The sequence below is a fragment of the Calonectris borealis genome, chromosome 4, assembly GCF_964195595.1.
Source record: "Calonectris borealis chromosome 4, bCalBor7.hap1.2, whole genome shotgun sequence".
Lineage (NCBI taxonomy): Eukaryota > Metazoa > Chordata > Aves > Procellariiformes > Procellariidae > Calonectris > Calonectris borealis.
In genome coordinates this window covers 85,168,493-85,185,759 of record NC_134315.1, presented here as the reverse complement: position 1 = coordinate 85,185,759, position 17,267 = coordinate 85,168,493, and the positions used below count along the sequence as shown (strand labels likewise).

The 17,267-nt window shown below is 46.2% G+C and overlaps 1 long non-coding RNA gene across 1 annotated transcript in view; it reads right to left on the bottom strand.

Moving 5' to 3' along the window:
- The window catches only part of LOC142082334 (uncharacterized), a 221,068-nt gene that overhangs the window by 95,697 nt on the left and 108,104 nt on the right, over positions 1–17,267 (bottom strand). Inside the window, exon 3 of the long non-coding RNA XR_012673672.1 lies at positions 1,105–1,225. This is a non-coding gene — a long non-coding RNA (uncharacterized LOC142082334). The remainder of the gene's footprint in view (positions 1–1,104; positions 1,226–17,267) is intronic.

Sequence of the window (17,267 nt, the reverse complement as noted above, 5' to 3'; positions counted from 1 at the left end):
CCTAAACTTCCTGACAAGAAGCTAGGAGGAGAACGGTACTGGTTATGATTTGCTTTCCTCAGGGATTTAGATATTGACTCCAGGCAGCCCAGCTTTGAATACCCTTCTGTAGATTAAGCTTACCTTTCCAAATTTATAAAAGAGTTTTTTTTGTTTAAATATACCTTGAGGCAAAGAAAATACTGCTCGCCTCCCCCAAACACGCATACATCCAGCGCATCACTCGCTTCAACACTCTCCAAATGAGGACTCGGAAACAATACCCTACTCCCGTGGGTGACAGGGTAAAACACAAGCCCTAGTTCACAGGCAGTTGTTGGCCTACCCATCTCCCATGTGAAAACAGGTTTTCTCCAGTTGTGTTTTCTACGGGTTTAGAGATAGCCAATGCACTGATAGCCAGTGCAGCTCTGGAACATACAGACGCCGAGGCTCAGCACGTAGGGGTTCAGTATACGTGCCTACAGTGATAGGTACAAGGGATGCGTCGACAAGCACCCGAACGTTACCATCTTACCGACGGTAATATCGGGGTACCTGCATCGTCTCATTTAAGTCTAGGCTTGGTTCTCTCTACACGAGAAGTGTTTTTTCATACCGTATTAGTACTTCTGTTGAACTTGAAAGAGGAAGTTCACCTCACCCAACAAAGACCCGCTGGAACACAGCATGGATATAAGCAGCTTCAAAGAGACATACCAAGTTTCTTTGCTAACAGAAACGATGTAGATTTCCCATTTAAGTGATACGCCGTGAAGACACTAATCAAGACACAGCCTTGTAATTACGGTACAGGACTTCAGTTTCATTGCCAATCAGCCCTTTGTCACCAAATTCCCCTGTGTCTCATTTCCTCACCTGTATAAAACAGGCTAAGACTTACCTCCTTACCCGGTTTGCCCATCTTGTCCAGGTTAAAAAGCATGGATTTCAGGTGGGGTTTTTTTTATACAGTTTCAGCAGAGACAAGCCCTTACTGATGTTTTGCCTTCACAGGTTATTAAGTGTGTAAACAGAGATACCTATACTGAAAAGCTTTTAAACTACAGGAGCATGACCTATGAAGAGGTGGAAAGGAATCTGACCAAAACCGAAGTGACTCACCTTAGAGCAGACAGCAGGCCAGCTAGGAATGCAGTGCAGATCCCGCGGTGTTAGGTCAAGCGCTACGTCTAACATTCCACAACTGCCTTTTTGAGGAACTTCTTGGACTACTGGTGTTTTTCTGAAACGATTAACAATAATCCAAAAGTTAACACAGGTTTTTAAATTTCCAAGCGCTCCCTCCTAGCATTCCTCACGAGTAGTACTCAAAACCTTAAACAACATAGCACGTGAGTTGTAGTGACCGAAACATACAAACCTCTTTTTCTCCATAGCTAGCACGGCTGGATTTTCCTCTCCATCTCCTAACTAATAGCTACGCGCAGCTATTTTATTAACATTCGACATATACTTCGTGTACCATTCGTTACGAACCAAACGCTTTAATAGGTTTGTCTTTACTCTGAAGGGCTTACAGCTGAAAGACAGACAGCAGGAGAGGCAACGCTGTGAGGAAATCCGGAGAGAAATATATATGATACACCCAGATCAAGTTGCTACCACCATATCATGTTAGCAATTACGTCAAGCATAACACACAGCTGGGTCCAGCTGCAGAACACAGCCCTGTTGTTCACGTACTGGGCCTACACGGACCGCTCGCGTGAACGGCGGCTCCAACAGCTGAGCGTAACCCTAGCGAGCAACCCTACTCACGTAGGTCGTGTTACATTGCTCCAATGAACACCCCTTGAAGGGCATCGGGAAGGCAAAGCAGGGAAGCAGGAACACGGCTGGAAGCAGAGAGGCACTCCGACTGGCCCACGATGGGCTTCCTCATACAAAATAGCGGAATTCCACCAATTCCAGCAGTATTATGCCATTTCATAGTAGCAACGGATCCGAACCAGTATCTATCATGTGATATCAGGTTCAGATGTCTTTTACACCTGAAGGCTTTGCCATGACCTAAATGACCTCAGGGAAATAAAGCGTCCCGTTCAGATGCCGCTGTTAGCCCTCAGGCATTACTCCTCCTCAAGGCAGGAGAGGATCAGACCCCCCGACAGAACAGCCCTTAAGCCCAGTCATTCGAACTGCTTTTCCCTGGCTGCCAGAAGCCACCAAGGCTGTGCAGCAGGACTTCTTCTTCCGTCCCCCTTCTGAACAGTAAGGCTCCTGACTTACAGGAGGTCAGACCTTACTCCTCAGTCTTTTCCCACCTCGTTCACCTGACAACCTCCTCCACAACAGACATCTTATCAGACGTGACTGATTGCTGTAATCTGTACTCTGGGCAGCCATTAAGCAAATTACCTGAATCATTGCAAGGATTAGTCTCATTAACACATGATTAGCATCAAATTAAAATAATGAGTGTTTAACTTCTGATGTCTTCCAGTTGTTTGAACAGCTTGATCAGCCACACCAGGCTGGCAGGGAGGTGGTGGGTGTCAAAGAGTCAGTGAGAAAAAAAAATAAAAATAAATAAAAAGGTAGGCTGTACCACACAAGACCGACGGCAGCTGACTGGCAGAACAAAGCAGTCGCTCCCAGAGCAAGCTCTGTGCAAAGTTCACCGCCAGCGAAGAGCAGAGGGAACGGGCCAACCCCAAACCTACGCCCTGCTTAACACCGAACGCTGCCTCCGCTCCCGGGGAGCAAGGTTTCACACGCCAGCAGCGGCACCGCCGGCCTTCTCCACGCATGGCTGCCACTTCCTCGAGGCAGTTACAGTGACAGCTAGACATACTCAACAGCCGGGGAGCCGACGCCTCCGATTTCACCGCAGGCACTAAAAATGACAGGCTGAGGCCAGTCGATACCTTCATTCTCGCTTGCCTCCTGGCTGCTAATGCCTGCTGTCTTTTCAAACTGAAACCAAAGCGGGCCCTAAGTTCAGCCAGGCTTGCAGCTGGAGCAGCCTTCGCGCTTGCCGACAGCTACAGCCTTTTTCCTAGGCACGCTCCAAGCTCCCCTCCGATCCGCCTCGGTAGCAGCAGCTCGCCACGCGGGGCCCTTCGGCGGGAGCGGCCAAGACGGACTGCTCTCGGCGCACGCCGCGGATGCCACCAGGCAGCCTCAGGCTCTCACCCGGCTTCAGTTTAACGGCGGTAGCCACCTGCTGCTGTCCTGTGCCCCCAACCCAGGGGCAAGGCGCCTCTCCAAAGCTCAGGTCCCCTCTTTGGGGACCAGGGTGTGCTTTGACAGCACCGACCGGTGTCCCTCGGAGCAGTGCTGAGAAGCCTCTGAACGCACCTCCTCCCTGGCAGCTCATTTTCCCTTTTTCCTGCCTTGCAAAGCCTTGGTACAAGTGGGTACGGTCCCTCACACCACAGAGCTTTATCTGTGTCTCAGCCTCAAGCAGCTGCAAATGTTCACAACCGGGGGGTGAAAAAAAAAGCTTCATCTCCATTAGAGCTCTAGTGCAAAATAAAAACGTTTTCAAGTAAATTTTGCAGCGTCACCGCTTGCTGCACATTGGTTCAATTCGCAGAGCGGTTTTGGTACAGACTAACTAGCAACATTTTGGAGGGAACTAACCCAAAAATTCTGTTCTATGCGTGCACTAAATATGCAATCCAGCTTGTACAAGGGGAAAAAAAAATTAAAGAGGAGGAGCTTGGACCGGTGGCTGGTTTTTCAGGCGCAACGCGAGGCAACACGAGGCGAGAACTCTCCGTCCAAGGGCCCCGACTAAGGGAAGCCAGAAGCAGGACCCAGCCAGCGCAGTGTCCATGTAGAGGCCTCTGCACCAGCTGCTCTCACCTGCCCCCACCTGCACCACATCACTTGCTAATGGAGGGAGAATGGAGTTAAACAGCCCCTTGCTTAATCGCAGCCTGATTACATTATGGTCCTTTCTTCTGTGTTTAAAAATGGACTTGGGGGGGGGAGGGAAATCAAACCTGTCTCAAATGCAGCAAAGACCTATTACGGTCACTGTTTCTACCTACGGAGGCTGAACAGCCATTTGCTGCTGTTGGTTCCTTCTCTTCAGTTGCCCAAGCCCCCCCGCCTGGACGCCGCATGAGTTGCCCAGCGGCCCGCCGCCACCGCCCGGAGCCCCACCCTCGCAGAGCCACCGGCAGGGTGCAACCAGCAGCACGCAACTTCACAAACCACTCCTCTTCCCTACCCATCCAGATGAGCTCTGAAAATCATGTTTCACTGCTCGATATTTTCAAGGTGACGTGCAAGCTTGCCCAGGAAGCGCCATTCTTCCTGTACGAGCTTTACGTAAGTAAATGTTTTGACGAAGTTGAACGCTTGCCTTAAGCGTTCAGTGCTTAGCATACCAGTACTCAATGCCCCGATTCAGGTTATTTTACCCACACTAAATCTCGAGCCCCTAAGTTCGACGTCAGCGCTATCACTGGAAAGGTCCTCCCTCCTGCAAGCCCATCAAGTCCCCAAGTCCTTCCCTTCTCAATGCGCGGAAACAATTCTCCATACCCCACGGTGACACAGGAGGCATCTGATGGCTGTTCCTCTTCATCCCATGCAGGCAGCCCTCAGCATTCAACAGAAAACAACCTGTCTACGGATAGTGGTGTTGAGGCTTGTCCCCAGAAGGTGCTAACAAGATTCTGAACAGCAATTAGTTACCGTGGATTAGCTACCACGTTATGAACAAGGAGTATGCAACTTTTTTTCTTCCTTCTCTGGACGATGAAAACGGTGGCACAAACTTGTCCGCGTTATACCCGCGATGAAAACCTTTTTTCCAGAATACCTACGTTGGTCAGAATTTGCTAAAGTGGCAGAAGTCTTGGTATAGAAATACCTTAAGTCCAGCTGCTCTCCTACCTCACAAGAAAGCCTCTGGTCATCTACTCTTTCTCAAGTCTGCTCTACAGTCTAAGAAGAAAGTGAAGCACTTCCATTTAATTGCTTGTTTTGACAGCGCTTTTCCAAACTTCCCGATTTTCACCAATGCCAGCTCACAACTGCCAGGCAAAGTTCACCAGTGCAATCCATCCATGAATATACTGGCAAGGAAGGATTTACTCAGTCAAGTTCTGTCTATAAGTGAAAACTGCACCACCGAGCCTTATGATGACTTCACAATTCGAGTGAGTACTGGCTGTTCCACAAGCACAGAATTCACTGGATTCCTCTTGGTCAATGTTCACATTCTACAGGTTTATAGCTACTGATGCCAAACTCGATATCAAGACCTGTTTGCCATTTGACAGTGGGACTTGGCTTTTGAGGTTGAGTGACTAAGTTTGAATGAGGCCCACTGATTAAGCACATTGGGGGTTTTTTTGTTTGGTTGGGTTTTTTTGTTTGGGGTTTTTGGGGGGGTTTTGTTTGTTCGTTTGTTTGTTTTTAACACAAGGCTTTTGCTGTTACTTTTACTGAGAAGAAGAACAAGAGGCTGTTGGATATTTTCAGGAAGCTTACGTTGCATTTCAGTTACATCTTGCACGTAAAATTTGGCGGTTCAAAAGGTTAAGTGATTTATGAAAAGCTCAAAATCATATTAAGGTATGCTCTGACCGTTTTAAAACAACAGATTCACTGTTTTAAGTATTTTCTTCAGGCTTCTATCTCCATTTTTGAGTCACCTCCAATGCTAAAGAAGGCAAAGCCAAAATCACATCACCGTGAATAATCCTGGAAGCATTTTGCTTCAAAACCTCTCCTTTTTGAGCCGGTAACTTGTTAACAGATCAGCTCTTCGATTTTTTTACTCACAAATCAACTACTTTCTCTTCTCCCTGCAGCTGCTGTGTCGTTGGGACTGAAGCAAAGTCCCTCCGAAGTCTCAATTCTTTCTAACCTGCTGCGGCTTATTTGCTTTTATACGCGTATGAATTTAACTAGTTTCCTGCTGTCTCTGATTCTCCTGCAAGTCTGCAGAGCTGAAATCAAAGCCTTGCTTCTCCTTGCCTTACAAAACTACGGTTGACTTCTTCAGAGACTTCCTGGGCTGCTTCCAGTTCAGTTCATTCACCATGTCAATGACAGGCATCTTCCCCTACCTCGGAAGGTGGCGTGCGATCTGAATATGAAGGATCTTGTGGATCTGGACCTAAACCCACACTGTAAGAAACATTTCTCTCCCAACGAACGAATTGACAGCACATGTGCAGCAGCCAATGTTTAAGCCTCAACATCTTGGTTATTTATTCTTTGAAATGCCACAAACCATAAGTACGTATTATAGACAAATCACTTGTCAAAGCTCTTTCTTAATTTAATTAAAGCCATTTTTTATTCATAGAAGTGCAAAGAAGCAACTTAAACAGATAACATTTTTCACACTTGCATAAAATGAAAATAGCCAAACTAAATTTTGGCAAAGTATGTAGCAACAAAAGATCCAAGCTACGACTATATATGTGCCAACTTTCATCTCTGCTAAGACGTTATGCATTGAGTTACACGCACAAAGCCTCCTACTTAAATTTCTTGCGGACTCCTGACCCTTCACGCGCTACGAACACACCGGTGATTCTTACGCTGTGGCCCGACAGTCTCCTCCGACAGCCACGCCGTTGGGCAGCTGGTCCGTGTTCCTCCACATTAGCGTGACTTCCTGCGAGTCACTAACAGAACAGGCAGCAAAATGCTGCTCCAGTTAAAATACTGTACCCCAGAAGCACCCTCCTCTTTTCCAGTGTGAAGCTGAATAGCATATTGGCAATAGCATACGTCGAGTGTCTATAAGCACCACGAGGAACGTGCTGCCCTCCCAGTGTTAGTAGGCAGACTGTGTACAAGTTTTTGCTGCAGACCCTGATGATTAATTTGGGAGGGAACCCCGATACAGCCACTAAAGCACCACTCGGCACAAATCAGAACCAGAATCACTAGTTCAAGGAAGATAAACCATACCATCTTACAGTTAAGGTGCCCGGTGCTAATTCAGAACAGCTTTTCCTTTTGCAGCGTAAATACATTTGTGACTTCTATGTGCCTTAGCAAATCTGTAGTCAAGGCTGACAAATAATAATAAAGGCCTAGATCCGACAGCTTACTAACTTGTTAGGTATCCTGAAAACGTCTTGGGAACGTTTTTTCACTATGGCCTTAGTCAAAGACTCTTAAAAGACACACTCAAGTTGGCCTTTTTTAGAAATACTGTGTTCTGTGCTCCCAGACTCCGTAGCCTGTAATATTGAACAACACTCCAACAGTAAGCTTATGGAGTAGTCATTTGCATATACGCAGGTTACAGCCAGTCTCCAGAATCCTACCTCCCAGCCATGCCCCGTAAGGACAAAAGAACCATGCAAACCCAGGTGACGCCGCAGGCCAGTCCTGAAAACAAGCACCTTCAAGCTGAGCAAAGCTCATTTGGGATCAATAATACCAAGGCACAGGGTTTTGCTCTAACGGAAGTTGACAAAAATTGACTGGGAGATAAAGGGACAGAAGAACTCCCTTCCATCCAAATATATCTACAAACGCCACTTTTGTCCATTAAAAAAACCACAACAACTCGCGTCTAGAGGCAGCGTAAGGAATTCTGCAGACCGGGTCACGCGCACCAGCCAACTAGACTGTTTTTTCACATCAGCGTTTCCCAACATGAGCGATTTCATTCTCATTAGTAGCCATCACTACTGTCCAGAGTAAAGATAACCTCCTAATTCCACTGGTTTTGTTCACACCTGCTATACGAAATAGAAAATCATTGATCACTTTACCTTCAAAGTTGAAGTTTGCTGTTGTGCAATCCCTTACAGCGTTCAGAAATTTCATGATTCAAGCGATACATTCAGACTCCATCTGCTGCATATTATTGACCGTATTATGTAAACTACGTTTTCGCAATTCACACTCGCTTGAGTCTGCAGTACCTGTGGGTGCCAAACATATGTTTCCTAGGCTACTTGCCTCTCCTGGGCCATATGCAATCCACTCAAACCATCAGCTTTCTTCTACACGCAACTTGCTGCTTGGTAGGCTTTTTTAACATATAAATCGTATCAACCATGCCAAACACGGTAATTGTAAACCAATTTGTGCAGAAGACTTTGTGGTATTCAAAAAGCTTTTCTGAGTTCACGAGCATGGATGACAAGAGGTACAGGCGCCGGGCAGCAAAGCGGGTTACTGCTTGCAAAGCACCCCCCTTTACAGCAGGGCTCAAGTCACTGGAGGGCCATCTTCCCCGAGGCACTGGGGGACAGCTGGCGGGTCCGACGGCTCAGAAGGCAGCACGAGCCGTCGCCCCGTACCTGGGGCGACCTTCTGGGCTGCCCTGCCTCCCTTCGCCCCGTTCAGTACAGAAGCCAAACTGGAAAGTCAGCATGCCAGAACAACAGGACCTGAAGAATCTGGTTTTCAGAAACGAGGTATTGCTCTGTTGCTAGGCAAAACGTAAGCGTTTTTTTCCTCATCTTTTCGGAGAAGCCTCCGCTCTCTTCTTGAGGGGCAGAGCTGAATTTCATATTGTCACTAATGCAAAATTAAAATGACAGCGTACAGACCTGCTTCTTATTCCAAGGCATGTCTCCAGCCTGTTCCCTTTTGGAAATAACATCATGTACTCACTAAGTATTTCACAAGGAAAAAAAAAAAAAAATCACCCCACTGCTGCAGTAGGATGATGTCAGGGGCTCTGCATTTGTTTTTTACAGTTTGCACTGGAGGAAGGAACAAAAAGATGGAAACTTCAGCAGATTCCATGAACAAAACAAACAGCTTTAGGCGAACAAAAAAATGGGCCCAGTCCATTCACAGAAGAAGGGAACGGCTGTCTAGAAGCCCATCAGTTTGTTGGTCTTCCACTCGTATATCTGTCACTTTTAAGAGCGTTGAACATACACTGGGATATGTTGCTCTTTTGTTCAAAACTCTCGACTGATATATTTTATAGCAAAGGAGGGAGTTCAAGCACTTGAATGCATCAACAGGAATTTCCCAATAGTGCCAAAGCTTCAAATAACACATATCTGTCACTAGTCTGCAAAAGAGGGCACAGCGTGGCCATTTACCACAGAATATATCAAATGTCTTGTACACAGTGATTTCAAATTGGCATCACCCTCCAAAATAAACCTCCTACATCTGCGGTAGGAGTTAAGTCATTTGCTTTGCTCCTACTGCTGTCAACCCATGTAATGCTGCTGCTTCAGTTACAAAGCACAGTAGGGGCTACGTGTCCATCTTAAACCTAGAGATGAGCGAGCCATCTGCCACGTCACTGAAAAGCTGGTGTTCTCAACTGTCTTGTTTGTTTACAGGAGAGAACTACAGGGGAGGACTTGCAGTTGGTTTCCACTCCCGTTTATGAACCCTGGATTCTGACAAAACTCCTCTCCCAACCATAAACACCAGGCCTGCACCTTCTCACCATCTCGCCAGGCCATTTCTCTACATAGGAGCTGCCCGTCCCAAAACCCCAAGCCTAGAGCCATCGTTTGCGCACTTCTTGCGGGAACAAACGAACGGCAGAATGATTACACTCAGCACATCCTCCTTTCCTTGCCACAAGTTCTCCATCTTTCCCCTCCATCTTTTCTTGAAAAGGACAACAACAGCATTTGTGAACAGGCACCTGGGTTACTCCCTGGGAATACCCGTCCCACTCGTTGCTTTCCACTCGCAGAGCAAGGAACCGATGCTTGAAGACAGTCAAAAGGGTGACGCTACACCAAGGAATGGCGTTCCTCAGGTCCTAAGCGCTGTAGGAACAACATTTGTCAAGACTGACGTTCTGGCAAAACCAGAGGGATATTAAAAAGCTGCCCCATTGGCCTGCTCGACGAGCTCATCACCTTCAGAGGAGTGCGGTACTTGCCCGAAGGCTGCCACACGCTAACGTCTGGATTAGCTAAGAAACCTGCGCCGCACGACAGGTTACAATCCAAAAGCACTCTTCTCAATCACCCTTCTATCCAGTTGCTTCCACTTGCTTCGAAGCAGCGGCACTGTATTGCTGGCTGATACTAAGCGAATTACGACATCCCAGACGTCTGGCGCATCTGTGCTAGCTGACGTATCAATAGAGATAGGAACACTGGCTTCCCAGTAAGAATAATTTCCCCCCTATTTCTGTTCACCTGGCTTAAGGTGCAGGGAATCAAATAAGAAGAAAGGGTGGGTTTACTGCACAGCTCTAGTTACAATCTCAGTAATTAAACAGATAACTCAGTCTAAGTATTTGCAATTTCCTAAAACAGCATTTGTTAGTGATGCATCTGGATCTCCATAACTATTACCTTCTGCTACCTACAGGTAGAGATAATTATCCACGAGTAAACGATTACCTATGCTATAAATTACCTACAAAAATTTGGGCTGGGTTTTTGCCAATCACCATTCCAATTAATTAACCAAAATTGACTAGCTGGCTTTAGACCAAATATTTCCTCATCAGTATTCAATGCCAGTGCCTACACGATGAAGGAAATAAACCAGAGAGGAGAGACAGAGAGAAATCCTACAAAGGTTAGAAAGAGCTTAAAGCAACAGAGAGACAAGAAGAAATGGTTTCTAAGCGTTTGCGGAGAACGCTTTCTTTTTTTGCAGCGAGGCTGCCCACGGGCAGGGCTGCGCGTGGTCTGCGGGCAGATCACTACCAGCAGCGCACACACAGCCATCTCCGTCAAGGAAGGCAGTCACGGCCATCGCGGGCACCGGAAGGCTCAGAGTCCGACTCTTCCTCCGGATCGGGGCTGCCGGCAGATTTCCAAGGGCTGTTACAGCGAGCAGGGGACACAGTCGCACTTGGATTATAACGGCTGGGGGAGGAATAATCACCACGCTTGAGCAATATGTTTCCGAAGGAAGTCCTGGTTTCTCAGCTCCTCCATTTTGAAGGAGCTACTCAGACCCTCACAGAACATTTTGTTTGCTATAGTCAAGGTGACAGAAAAATTTCATCCGAATGCGAACGAGGCTTTAAACATGCAGCATTACAGATCTGCAGAATGGCCATTTAGACAACATGCGCTCAATTTTTGTGACTCTACGCACTGAATATTAAACAAATTCCTGTCATTCCCAGCTGAATGACCACTGCATGCCGCCACATGCAGAGACTTTTTAGATGTCCGCGTGCTCCACCAACATTCATAACAGCATTAGTAACCATTACGAATGGTGAAGTTAACTCTTTGAACAGGCACCACCTCCAGCTCAGCACCGCAGGGATACCTAATAACCGCTTCCGACAGAACGCCGCACAGGCAAAGCAGCCATCAGCCCAAAGCACGCTACAATTAATAGCAAGCTTCCCACTCAATACGAGTTTTGTATCAGCACTCATTAAACCCACTCTAATGTACAACTGGTTCCGTAAATATAGAAGCAAGCATACACTGTAGCGCAAATAAACATTTAAGACCGATCTTAACATTTAAGCCAAGCTAAGCTGGATCAAGTGCATCTCTCCACACAACCGGTTATTCGTTCTGTACCTTTTCTGAGGGATACGGCTCATGACATAAATTTGAGAACAAACAAACCAGTACCCTGGACCTAGCTCACCACACTTGGCCTACCAACACTTACTCAGCTTCCTAGAGAAGCCAGAGAACCAGTAGATGTGACTCAGTGCTGCCCACCCGGACCGAAGTTAGCGCACGGCAGGGAGGGAAGGCCGCCAGCCGCTGAAGGAGAACCGCGTGGACGCGGGGTTTCCGAACCGCTATGCTCTGGGGTTCTTCGTTTTACCGTTCCGGGGGCTGCCATTGCAGCCTTACAGCTACAGGCATTTTGAGAGCGCCTTGGTTTTTGTGCAGAGTATCAACTGTTCACTAATACAAGACTCAAACGTGTATTTTGTACGACATCTCTTAAACGCTATCAAAGGCTACGTGCACAGGAGTGCCGGCACCCCGGTAACGCTGTCCAGAGAAAGAACGCTTTAAGAGTGCAGAATCGAAGTCAGAAATCCAAGCTATTTCTTCTCAATTCAGAACAACTCTCCTCCTCTGTCATAAATAGAAGCGTGCAGTGAGTTGAAATGGGACTAGAATATTTATTTGGTAGTGATTTTTAGTACTAGTTCTTGAAAAAGTAAGGCACCTCATGCACTGTAAGACAGATATAAAGCTGTACATGCTGACAAAAACAGTGATTAGCAGTCATTCTAGACTGTTCTAGAGAACTCGTCAGGAAACTTGTTTCAAACCAAACAATCTGCAAAGAAAATCACTCATAAGGATAATCGAGTGCCCTCCACACCACCTCAAAATTCGTTTTCAAGACACTTCTCTCATGTCACCTCCCGTTATTGATTTATTAAAAAGCAACAAGATACTCACTGCATAAACTAAGATTTTCATTTTTTTATGCAGGCCTGTCAGTGTCGACAAAATACTGTGGGTGCTAGATACTATTTGCACTTCATATAATTAAGGGAAAGGCCAGACCTTTGTGGAAGTGCTCTACAGCATTCTCATCCCGACCAGGCAGAAGGGGTGAAGGGAGAGACGGAGAGGTGCTCCCGAGGGCAGCAGAGCCCTGTCCCCCTGCTACTGCCCGGGAACGCCCCCCATGGCTCCCCAAAGCTTCGTGGTATTTCAGGTCAGGGTCGATCTCCGGGGTGCCAGACAAAAGACGCAAGGGGAAAAACCTACCACCAACCAACAGCTCGCCAAGGTCAGAGAAAAAAAGCCAAAACTAACAAAAAAACAACCAACACAAAGGGCATCAGAGAGAAAGTCAGACGTTCCACTAAACTCACCAAGCTACTAATAGGGCTTCAAACCAAGCGATGCACGTGCAAAACATTTCCCAACCGGCTGTACACGTTGCGTAGCGCTACATCAAAGCGGAAGGTACTAGCGTCTGGAAAAAAAAAAAATCTCCGTTTTGAACTATATTTATGTACCTGTTACAATGAAGTCATCATTCCTGCTTCTCCTGGGTTATTCTCATTTAAAGTTCATTCAAACATTTGTTAATGAACAGTAAATCTTTCTAAGTAGATTTAGAAATCTAAGTAGTGCGTAGAATTGCTCTGTTTAATAAACTGTGTGCATTTCATCAACATTATTCAAAACTCAAACTCATTTACGAAAAAAACCACATCAGTCTGACAGAAAAATGTATTCTACTCCTATGAAGATCTCGGCAGCAAAACACAGGTTCAGACTGACTGAAACATTTAGGACCGTAAGCAGAGGCAGAGAGTCAAGAGCTTCATTTTAGAACCTTAAAATGTAACACATGGATTTCTGAAAGCACTCTATACTAAAACGGTAATGAGGGCACTTTAGGCGCCTGAAGTGCTAGAGGGATGCTAGATACCAAGCACTTCTGAGGTGCATCGAAGTGCCATGAGGTGTTCGGAGGTAGAAGACCGAGGGCAGCTTCAGCTCGCGCAGATGTTACTCAGGAATGACTCCAGACAACATGATTTTCCACAGGATTGTAGCATGCGTGCGCCACAAGTCCCTCTTTACCACTTAAAGACTTGATCTTTCTCTGCTCGTGCTTCACGCTGTCGCTTCTGCTTGTGTAACGGTATGTGGAATTTCACATCCGGGCCACGTTTCAGACTCACTGGGCTGCAGAAGTGTTCCTGGCTAGCTACAGTACTGAGCCAAGTCAGGGACTCTCTGAAGACGAGAGTAGATGACAGGCCAGATGAAATAAGATAAGTAAATAAATAAAATAATAATCAGGGAATAACTATATCGATCTGGCAGGTTTTGGAATAACTGAGAAAAAGCATGGAAGACATCTGTTGAGCACAGACCATCACATGGCAATTCCAAGAGGGTCACACAGACCTCTGGGTACCATCCTCTGATGTTGCTGAGGTTAGCCCGTGTTGCTAATGCCACACTTGCCTCTTGCCAATGATACAGAGAATTCTTTTTGATAAGCAGAGTGCAGATTAATCCCAATTAAAAAGCCTAGCAGATTTAAGAAAATGAAGCAGAAAAAAAGCATTCTTCTTAAGGTCAGAGCACTCTAGCAGTCCATTTTAAACTGGTAGTCTGGATTTTGCACTTCAAAACGATCTCTTTTCTAACAATAAAGCCAAAATAAAGGTAAAGCGCTTTCATTAGTTGGATTTTATTTTTTATTTCCCCAAAACTGTGATAACAGGTGCTTCGGAAACTACAGCTTTGGTCTATTTTAGAATAACAGAAACTTGATCGAATCCCCCTTTTGATCCGTCACGTTCCCAGTGCAGCCTGGTTCCCGCTCCATAGCCTCACATCCCAGCGCCCGCTGTGACAGGGCTCAGGATTTCTGAGTGCTACAATCCTTACACAGTGCTTGGACCCCCTCCAAAAAAAAAACCAAACCAAACACCAAAACATGAAGGAAAAGCTGCAGCTGAGGGCCCTGCCTTGCTGTAAGAGTCTCCACGCTACCAGACCGGCTGGGCGGAGCCCAACCCAAGTCACACGGGGACGTGCCCAGGTGCCGTCTCAGCACGTGTACCCCGCTGCCTCGCTGGGACCCACCTCAGCGTTTTGCTAACTTCATTCTTCCTTTATTCTCAAGGTCACTTCTTGTTTATTTAATCATCCATGGTGCTTGCAGTCTGATGGGTCTCTTAGTCCCCGGGCTGGTTTCTTAACTTTAAATTAGTTTCCAGTAAAGCAGGGCTTGTACCTCACAGGAGAAAAAGCTTTGTTTTTAACACACTTGTAACTAACGCTGCCGGTCCTTGGGGAGGTTCGAAGGACCTCAAAGGCAATAGTTCTCTGCCCAGGAGCAAAGAAGCCATTACAGCTTGTACTAGAAGATTTAATAGGTGTCATAATTTATCATGTAAACCGAAAAGTGTTTCTTAATTAAGTGCGTACGTTAATGAATTTTTTAATTTGATCCCTGTAAGTACCTTGCTATACTAATTGCAATATTCTACACATTAGTCATCCGCTGTTGCCCTTGGCTATTTTCTACCCTGAGAGGGAGAGATAGAGCTTTTCAGTTAAAGTTCATTTAACTCTTTCCACCCAACAAATTAAAATTTCCTGTTATTCACACTGTAGAGCGACAGCTGCATTTCAGTCCTCGAGCACTTGAAGGATAGCGTTTTGCATACACATCAGCTTGGGTCTCGGCACGGTCTCCCACGTAGAAGGGACGAGAGAGGAACGCGGGAGGTCACACAATGGATCCACAGAGGAAAAACATCACCTCGCATCGCAGACGACTAGGAGTTTGCTCCTGGCACTGGGAATAGACGCAGTACAGGAAGATTATGAGCGATGGACACTTCCTAGCGTGGTTTCAAATGCAGTGATTGGGGTTCATTTCATTACCTTGATTATACACAGCACTAAGAGAACTCTTCCAACCCTCAGATGGTTCCAGGTTTCAACGTGTGCTTGAGTGAGGTGTCAGCTTTTCTGATTCTTTCCACACACCCCCAAAATTCAAGAGCAAGAGGGTGGGAAACTTGCCCCTGAACATCCGGGGAGCGGAAGGAAAGACGCAGCAGCTGAAGGTATGGCACACGGCTGATCCGCTTCACCCACCACTACAGGAATTTGTTCTCTGGTTGGTAGAGACGAACGGTCGAGACATGAAGTAATACTGAGGTAGCTGACAAAGCTGACAAGCGTCTCTGACGATTTTATGCTGGAGCTAATTTCTGGTACCTGAATAGCTTAGAGGGGGGCTTCGAAAGCCTCTTAAACATCACAGACTACAAACCCATTTTTCTTTCTGCAGGGATAATACTCTCGTGGCTGTGTATGTCAATTAGAAGAGCCACTACAAATTGAGAACTGCTCACCTCCAGTAAGGATACTTTGCAAACACAGTAACTAAAGTAGTCGGACCCCTCCAGGCTCAATACTAAGACAAGACAAAGCAGAAGGGTTATACCCACGACCAGCCAAGAAGTTGGTGCAACTGAAGACATACAACTTCCTTCTTAGCCATATCCTTCACATTTTAATTTGTTTCTGCTTCTGGAGCGTACACAAAGGAATTCAGAATTTCAACTCAACAATGACTCCATAAGGGAGAATTGTAAATTTTCAAAGAAAACCTTCGCTGCTCTTTGGGAATTAAAAACCAACAAAAAAACCCCAACCAACCAACCAAACGAATAAACCAAAAAAACCCAACCCAAACCAACCAAACAAAATCAATCTTACTTTCCATCCTGTCTGCCAACACAAAGGTGTACTACGTGGGTAATACAAAACCTCCCATTCCCAGTGTTTCTAGGTGAAACAATTAATAGTAGCAGGTCATCATCTGCTGAAGCACGTTAGTCCTCACGAACTGCATCTCCAAGGTGATTAAAAGGAACGCAAGGCTTCCCCCTGAACACTTCTTAGCTTGCATGCCAGGTAGGTATTTACAACGAAGCCTTTGTCGTGTATAAACTGATGCTCTCCAGAACGGAGGGAGATGAACTCTGCCAGGTTCTGGACTAGAAACGAGCAAGCGCGGCACTTACAACTTCCCTTCTATGTTACACGAGCGTTTCCTTCCTGCTTTGGATGTCATCGTGCATTCCCAAGCGTGACCCAAATTACATACCGGTCCAACGAACTCTAATAAGGTACAGGAAAAACATTCTATATCTATCATACCTGAACTTTCCTCTACCCATTTTCTTAATTTAGCCTGTGCCACACAATATTAGCCCATCGTGCATCTGAATAAGAATTCTTTACAAGTAATTGAAAAAAACAATTTCAACTTTGTAAAAGCTGGTGTCGGCGGTCAATTCGCAGATTCATCTTTTGAACGTAACTGTTCAAATGCCCTGCTGTATTTAACGTGGGCAAACACAGTATTCTAAAAGAAAGGGCTTCTCAAAGCCCAGCGAAATCTAATGTGAATTAGGAGCTGAGCTTCGTTAGGCTTCTCAGAGTCCCGGCGACAGTCCTTTCTGAAGCCTGTTGAGTAACAGTCGCTACGCTTAGCCCGCAAGAGAAGGGCTGACATACCACAGAGCATCTGCCCCATTCCACACGGTTTTGTGAACAGATGTGCGATCATCCTGCTAAGATATCGACCGGGAGGCAATGCCTGTGCACATGATTTACGTAAGGCGCAGTTCTTGACAGGATCAGGACCTAAGCAGTACTACTAATTTCGCCTGTGCTTTACATCCCTCTCAGAGTTACAAATAAAAAACCCAAACAAAGAAGAAATCAGTTGCATGCCTGATGATCTCTAAATCTGAATTACTTCAGTGCCTAACTGCAAAACCCATCGCTCTGCTACCTTCTCCATCGAAACCCCGATCTCTGCAGCGAAGCGCGGTAAGCAGCGTGTCCATACTGGCTCCTGCTCACGTGTTTTCCCCCACCCACCAGACACAC